Source organism: Hibiscus syriacus, unplaced genomic scaffold (genome assembly GCF_006381635.1).
Source record: "Hibiscus syriacus cultivar Baekdansim isolate YM2019G1 unplaced genomic scaffold, ASM638163v2 tig00117032_pilon, whole genome shotgun sequence".
NCBI classification, from domain to species: Eukaryota; Viridiplantae; Streptophyta; class Magnoliopsida; order Malvales; family Malvaceae; genus Hibiscus; species Hibiscus syriacus.
In genome coordinates, this window is record NW_024063532.1 from 50,249 (window position 1) to 59,322 (window position 9,074).

Genomic DNA, 9,074 nt, shown 5'->3' on the forward strand with positions numbered 1-9,074 from the left:
AGGAAATTGCGTTAAAAGAAAAAAAGCCTTTTAGAGCTTTCCAATGTCTGTCAAAAGTAGAAATGTTTCATCATACACAAAACCCCATAAACTCAAACTCTTGAATCTACACAATATCAAATCCATCAATCCAAAACCCCTCCCCTTTGGCCCTTACCCCATCAAATCTTTCTGATGTTACACCTGCAGTCAGTGGATTCAGTAATAGTAGTACATGACTGTCTTCTGTCTTGTTTTCATCAATGAAGTTGTCGTTACAGCCATTAATACTGCTAGAGCTAATCAGCTTCTTAACATGGTCAAGATTTTTGCCTAAATTATACCCACTTGGCTTCTCAGTCCATTGGTTAACATCTTCACCTCCTGTATTGGTGCACCCATGGCTCAACATGAACTTAAGATTATCTTCATAGCCATTAGAGGCACCCAAACCCTGGAAATTGCTTATGTTTTCTTGCTTGATCTCTCTGCCATAGCTGATTTGGCTAGAGCTACCATCAGAAAAACTGCAGCTTAGTTCTCCACTTCCAAACATGAGAAAATTTTCTTTCGCTGGATGATACTGCATGTAACTCACCAAACTCTCCGGCGTGTGACTAAAAGAAGAATTGGTGGCCAAGGTAGTGTTGTCATTGTTCAAAACACCAGGTTGAACCGATGACATTGGTTCAAAGGCTGTGAAAGATCCGGTTGTAGTGTAATAAGTAGTGTAGTCTTTGTACAGAGATGAAAATGAAATAGATGGAGTGTGATGAAAAGGTGGTAATGGTGGTGGCTTTCTCTGGGACTGGGAAGTCATAGTCATGGCCATAAGTTTCTTCTTAAGCTTAGTGTTCCAGTAGTTCTTGATATCATTGTCAGTCCTTCCTGGTAACTGAGCTGCTATTATTGACCATCTGAAAATTGCATGTTGAAAAAGAAAACGTTCCATAAGAAGTAAATAAAATCCATGCTCCCTCCCCAGGAGTTTAAGTAGATGATGATGTTCAAATAGGACTTGGCAAAATGCAAGCAGAAGAATAATATTTTCTTGCAATACAAGTTTTTTTTCCCTATAAAAAGTTTCTTCTATTTGGTACTCTTTTAGGTAAACTTCATTAAATATTCTTCATCAAGTTAGAAATGAAAACCTACCTGCTTCCAATGCTGGCAAACAGGCTGCAGATAATCTTATCTTCCTCATCAGTGAAATCACCATGTTTAATGTTGGGCCTGAGATAGTTTAACCATCTCAATCTGCAGCTCTTCCCGCATCTTTTCAGACCTAATTTAAAGGCGACAAAAATTAGCCAAGAAACTAGAAGAAAGTCAGAAATAGAGATGGTATAGATCTGTTTTGGTGACAATGAATATGTTTACCAGCTTTCTGGGGGAGGGCAATCCAATTCCCACCAGTTCCGTACTTCTCTATGTAGTCCTTAAGCTTTGAGTCTTCTTCAGTGGACCACGGCCCTTTCTTCGCATTCTCCTTGTCGCAGCAAGGAGCCCTCCCCATGTCTGTGATCTTGCTTATGTCTCTTAGATATACACGCTGATCTGTTTAAGAAACCAGTAAGTAAAATTGGGTGCATGAGAGATCTTGCTTATGTCTCTTAGATATACACGCTGATCTGTTTAAGAAACCAGTAAGTAAAATTGGGTGCATGAGAGATCTGGCATGGTGCCTCATGCCTTTTAATGACAAAGAGTTTTTACAGTAGGGAAAAAGGACACGACACTTAATATAATTAAGTTCTGAAGAGGTACATCTAAAGTCAAAATGATAGGCACCTTTTATCAGTTTCCAGCCCCTATATGATATTTAGTCAATCTATACGGTACAAAAAACTAAAGTCAAATCCCATGATATGATAATTACAAACAACTTAGACGTTGTTCGCGACCAGTAAAATAGACATTTATTATTGTTATTATGGCTTCAACTGGTTACAAAATGTCGGGTTATGATCATAATACATATTCACCTTAATTTTGTTTCCCTTAGTAAATGTATCTTAGGGTAAAAGTATACAAATGATTATTTGATTATAAGATATTATTTTATTGAATTTTCTGACTATTAAAAATTATAAAATGATCAATCGACTATTCATATGTTCTAAATTCATTATTTTTCGTTAAAAATTTGATGATAATTTGAATTGAACGTTAACATGCTAACAGAAATATGTTAAAACTTGATCTCAAAATCTCAAACAACTATCATATCTTAATCAGTATGTTAATGTTCAACTTAGACGATCGTCAATTTTTTTTACTGAAAAATGACGAATTTGGAACATATGAAAAGTCAGATAACCATATTGTAACTTTCAATAGTCGAAATACTCAACAAAGCAACATTATGTAGTCAGTGGAACATTTTACAACTTTTAATAGTCATGAAACACAATAATGCATCGTCTTATAGTCGGAGACCATTTGTATATTTTATCATGCATTTTAGAATTCAATCTTAAATAAGAATTATGTTTATTATAATAATATTTTTCTTAATATTTTTATTTTCTGTCAATGTAGTTGAACTTAAAATCACAAGAGAAAATAACATTTTTTTTAATTATTGAGGCCATTCAATGGATTCAATATTTGACTTAATATTTAGACTTAGAGAATTGGTTTGATTTAATCATTATTCTGGAATATATATGCTTTAGCCTGGTTTTTTTTTTATCATGCTTGATGTCTACTTTAATCATTATTAATATACATACTGTACTTAATGCCATCACACTTCAACGTATTTTTATGTTTGTTTGTATGTGTAAGCGTATATACCATTGCATAAACACCTAAACCCCCTAATCCTACATGTAAAAGGGTACTGCTTTTAATTAATAAACACATAAGACAATTAAATATTGATCCCAAATGACTTCTCTAGAAAAAGGAATCCTTATAGCTTTGTCTCTTCTTGTCAATGGAATCTTTGAATTTGGATTAAGAAAAAGTATAATTTACTTCCAAAATTTCACAACTTGACCCTTCAACTTTTCTATGAAACATATCACTTTTGAAATTTTATTTTTTTAATTTAATCATTATATTTAGAAATAGATTATTAATTAGTCAAATCAATATATGGCCGGGTTAGTTAAAATAAGCAATGAAAGAAGTGGAGTGTGATGAACCCATCAGCTGCGTTGACTCTTGGAAAAGGAAGAGAAATAGGTATGGATTATTCTTACCTTTCTCAACGGTTGGCAAACTACGGTGGAAAATTTTGCATGCTTTACCTGCATCGTCACTAATGATGACTAAATTTTTACTCTTATTTATCTATTCAAAATTTCCACGGTGGATCCACTGATGTACAACCTCATTTCCAAATTACCTCTCGAAGTTCCACATTTAATATGTCGTTTTCTAAACAAAGAGAACAAAGAATAATCACAAAATAAAAATGGATGAATGAGGTAGAAATTTCTAACAAATAGTATATACAGAACCCAACAATCAGTAACTAAACCTTAGCCGTTCATAAATCTAAAAATCCAACCAACTCAGCCACATAACCAAAGCTTTACTTTTATTTTAAATGATGGAATCGAGCTGGACTTTCAAACTTAGGCCGGACATAATATAATTAAGCTCATATTTCAAGCCTTACGCAATAGTGTAGTTCGAACTTCGATCTAATCATAGGATAAATCTACTTTAATTTCAATGTTACATTATGAATAAATCTACAGGTTACGTTCATACCGCAACGTATCATTAAAATAATGTATCGAAATACATCACAAATAATTTTGTCTTTATTATATAAATATTAAAAAATCTAAAGATTTTTTTAAACAAATTTAATTATAATTTTGACTTATTTAACTTAAAAATCCTAATTATTAACAAATTAATTTACTTATATTAATTATTATTTTTAATAAAAATAATAATTTAATTATAATGCTATTAAAATTATAATTAAATTTTAATAAATGATTATTTTTAAATAAATACTTATTTTGTAAATATTAAAATTATAATTTTAATATAATTATAATTATAAGGATATATTTAAAATTAATCATTTATTAAAATTTAATTATAATTTTAATAGAATTATAATTTGTCCTTATATTTTTTAGTACTTATATAATAAAGACAACTTTGTTTGTGGTGCATTTCGGTACCTTGTTTTAATGCCATGTTACAGTATACGACCTGCGTTGTAAATTTTTTTGTTACATATAATATAATTTATACTTTTATGCGGATTTTTAGTTAGATATTTATAGATTTTATTATAAAAAATGGGACATTAAACTACAATTTTGTGAATATAATATTATAATATATTTAATAGAAGAATTTTATTAAGTAATAAAACCACTGTTAAACTGTATAACTTTGGTTCATCATCATTCAAAGTTGTTTTCTATAACTGAAACCAATTCATCAGGTCATTTAAACCCAATATTCGTTGGAGTTGCTTCATTCCGGCCAATAGCTTAGCTTATTGGTATAATCACTTTTTTTTTTATTAAAGCTGATCACAAATAAAGATCTAGCTACACTAAAAGGTCCTTCTGCAGCAGCATAGAGATTTCTACCGGTGGATCCTGGAAGATCACAGTACCAATAGGCGCACCTCCCCCCATCGCCGCAAATCTATCAGCAACACCATTTTGCTCCCTTCGAACATGCGTAACTCTCACTTTCCAATCCCGATCACGGAGTTCATGAATAGCAATAATTAAAGAACTTCCGGTTAAAGCATCAGTCGTGTTATCAAAGATACGAGCAACTTCGCTATTATCAGTCTCAAGCTCCACTAATCTGAAACCCAACCTCCAAGCGTGCATTAGAAGATCATGCGATGCCCACAATTCTGCTGTAATGACAGAACATCTACCGAGTAAAACCGAATAACCATTCTCCTTCATGATTTCGAAGAAGACCCCCCGCAGTAACCGTATTATCAACAGGGTGGACTGCTCCATCCGAATTGGCTTTGATCCAACCAATAGATGGTCAAATCCAGTTTAATGGATTATGAGTGACTAGCAAACTTGAAATAGCAGCCTAACCCTACACCTATGTTTCCATAGTTGCCAGCAATAAACCACAAAACGAACAGGTCAATTCTGCACAGTGGAAGCAAACATACCTGGCGACTGAGGATTAAGCTTGATCCAATAACGACAGGGGAGAGCTAAGAAATCTGCCATCTCACTCGTCTGTACAACCTTTGGCAAAACAGCTGTAGCCTGTTTACAATGACGGAGAACGTGGTCAATGTCCTCAGCTCCTCTTCCACAAACCATGCAGCTTGAGAGATAACGCCGAACCCTTTCAACATTGGTAAGCAAACGATTGTGTGCAACAAGCCAGAGAAATGTTCTAACACGATGAGGAACTGCAAGCTTCCAAATCATTTCCCATTTAAACTGGTTGGTCTCCATCATCGTTCCAGTAATTGCTTTATTGTCAGATTTAGATGTGAATCGTTTATCCGCTTCCCATCTCCAGCCAGGGACATCCGATCCTAAACGTTCAAGCGCTGGTAAAACAGTCATGATCTTTTGAACAATATGCTCAGGAAGAAGAGAGGAGATCCTCGTCCAATCCCATGATCCGGAGGGGAGAACCATATCACAAACCGGTGTTGGTGTTGGCGAGTCAATACCCTTATAAGCGAAAACGAGTCTCTCCTCTGTTATCCAAATTCCAACCAGTGATCATACCAAAAAACTGTTTTTTTGCCATTACGAATATTCCACACTATATTCTCATTGAACTCCCTCCAAATGCATTGAAGACCTTTCCAAAGCCGAGACCCATTAACACTTTGAAGTGAAAACGGAACTGGATCCTCCCATTTATACTTCGCACGTATAATCTGCACCCTTAACTTATTCGGTTTGGTAGCTAATTCGAAGGCAATTTCATAAAAAATGCCTTATTCTGATGGGAAAGACTTCATACCTATACCTCCATTTGCAAGAGGTTGTATCATCTTATCCCACTTTACAAGAGGTAAGGCAGTGCTGTTGTTATTTGAGCCCCATATAAAGCGGCAAATAATTCTCTCCATATCATCGCATAAGCCTTTTGGGAGCCACGAAGATTGCATTACATACCCGGAATAGCTTGAAGAACAACCTTCGCAAGAGTGATGCGACCAGTCAATGACAAAGTTCTCGCCACCCAGCCCGATAATCAATGATTCATTTATCAAGCAAATAAGCGTAAGTGGCTTTGGTAACTCTATTGTGTAACAAGGGTAGCCCAAGATATTTCCCTAAATCTTTAACCTCCTCAAAACCTAACTTCCAAGCAATATCATTTCGCATGTCAGAAGAACAATTCTTCGAAAAATAAATCCGGTGTTTTGTCACACTAATTAGGTTACCAGAATCACTACAAAATTCAGCAAGCACCTCATTAATGATCGTGAATTGAGAAGAATCTGCCTCAGTGAACAACACAAGATTATCGGCAAAAAATAAATGCGAAAGCTCCGGACCGTTCCTTGACAGGTGTATAGGCTTCCAATGACCCAAAACAATTTTAAACTCGATCATTTGCGATCATCTCTCCATGCATAAAACAAAGAGATATGGAGAAAGAGGATCACCTTGGCGGACTCCTCTTGAAGTTTTAAATGGAGCAGTAAGATCACCATTCCATGAAATCCTTGTGGACGCCGATCTAACACACACCATAATACGAGCAATGACTTTATCCGGTAAACCCACAGCATAAAGCGTCTCCTCAATATAGTCTCATTCCAAACGGTCATAAGCTTTTTCAAGATTGGCTTTTATGGCCATCCAACCCTTTCTGTCGGTCTTCTTGGCCATCGAATGAATAGCCTCTTGAGCCAAAATAATATTATTTGTAATTTGTCGACCTGGGACAAAACTAACTTGATTCTGGCCACCCAGTTTGGCAAAAAAAGTTTCAATCGGCACACAAGTAGCTTAGTGAGAATTTTATATAAGACATTGCATAAGCTAATATGTCGAAACTGACTTTTCGAAACAGGATTAGTAACCTTCGGGATCAAACCAAGCACAGTTTCATTCACTCAATCTTCAAGAACTCCATCATCAAAGAATGGCTTAGCAAAATTAACAACCGAAATCCCCACTGTGTCTCAATTTTTTTGGTAAAAAGCCACATGGAGCCCATCTGCACCCGAAGACTTCAGCAGAGCCATACTAAAAGCAACGTTTCGAACCTCTTCAACAGAAATATCCCTCAAAAAGGACTCACAATTCCTCAGCATTAAATTGGTGAAAATTGCAATCAATATTAGCAGAATTTCTATTAGAACTTCGCTCACTAGTAAAAAGATTATGGAAAAAATTCACGGCATGGTTCTTTAAAATTACCTCATCTCTGCACCATGCACCATACGAAAGATTAAGCATGCTAATCTTGTTTTGCTTTCGTCGAATCATCGTTGAAGTATGAAAATAATTTGTATTCAAATCTCCTTTGGATATCCAATTACGACGCGCCTTTTGGTGCCAAAGACTCCTCTTGAGAGAGGATCAAATTGAGCTCCTTTTTAAAAAGATCCTCCAATTCCAAAAGATACCCATCTTCTGAACCTTCAACTGCTTTTTCAATATTTTTAATTCGGGCCATAAGAATTGATTTCCTTTTGCCAATATGACCAAAAGTATTTTGATTCCTGATTCTGCTCTTATATGATATCTTCATGTGTGTTTCTTCTACATTTTCAAACATCAAATAAGAAGTTTCGAAAATCCAGATGTTCACTCCAAGCATTAATGTAGCGAAACGGACGATTTTGAGAAGCCAAATGCCCATTCCCTATTTCCAAAAGTAAGGGACGATGATCTGATCCCAACCTTTGAAGATGGAAGACCTTCGAACTAAGAAAGTAATTCGACAAGTAAGAATTGCATAAACATCTATCCAAGCGCTGAGAAAGAGTCCCACGTCTCCAAGTGAATTTCGGGTAACTGAAACCCATATAAATCAGACCCGAATCAAACAAAAAAACACAATTTCTGACACACCCCAGTACTACGTTGAGATCCACCTTATCGCTCCGAACGACTACCGATAATATTAAAATCTCCCCCGAGTACCCAAGACTAGCTAGAGTCAAGTTCCAAAGCTTTCAACTGATTCCAAAGACGTCCCCGGATCCCACTATCGGGGTTCGCATGAACAAAAGTAATAAGGAAACCACAATTCTCTATCGGATTAGAACACCACCCATGTATGTATTGACGAGAAACAACAAGAATCTTAAACTGAAAAGGTTCCTTCCAAAGAATCCAAATGCCACGCGAAAATCCTAGCGCTTCCGCTCTATAAGAATAATCAAAGCCCTAATTTTAAATAAACACATCAGCTGCCCTTCCACTAATTCCAGGCTCCAAAATTGAAAAAATATCAAGCTTTTGAGTCCCCATTAGCAGCTTAAAATACCGGTTAAACTCAGGATTGCGGGCACCCTGGACATTCCAAAAAATTACTCTAGTCATTAAAAATAAATGGAGCTGAAAAAAATAGCAAGCTAAACCTGCATTTCATCGCCATCAATATGAGCGAACATATTATTCGCTCGCCATTGAACCATCACTTCTTGATTTTCATCAGGTTGCTGCTCCCCTAGAGTTGAAGACAAAGCTGCTCCATGCGCTTTATCCAATCATGATTCATTACCGATATCCAATCAGCAAGAAGAGGCTTGATTGGTGTCACATCATCCTTCTTCTTCGTCTTCAATCCCTTCCGTGACAGGCCCTTAACAGTAGATAGTCCTTTGTTTGTAACATTCTGATTCGAGTCTCTAGCTGTCTTTTGTAAGATACGAATATTGTGATCCCTAGGGACTTGATTCTTGTCACTGCTGATCATCTGGACAGCAGTATGTTTATCTTTGCTAAAGGACGATAGAACAAGAACCACTTTTCCTCTCGAAGCAACTATTGCATTACTGACCGGATTAAGTTGGTTCACCGAGTCACTGCCCGGAATCTCAAGTCTCAACTACTGCTTTCCTAATCTGTCTAACACCCCCTTGTTTACTTGATTCTGCCTGAAGGTTAACCATTACATTCTCTTTAACAATACTCGATGGAATC

At 35.9% G+C, this 9,074-nt stretch overlaps 1 pseudogene; it reads right to left on the bottom strand.

Moving 5' to 3' along the window:
• Positions 1-198: 198 nt before the first annotated feature.
• On the bottom strand, positions 199-1,544 carry LOC120196294 (annotated as a pseudogene).
• Between the last annotated feature and the right edge of the window lie 7,530 nt (positions 1,545-9,074).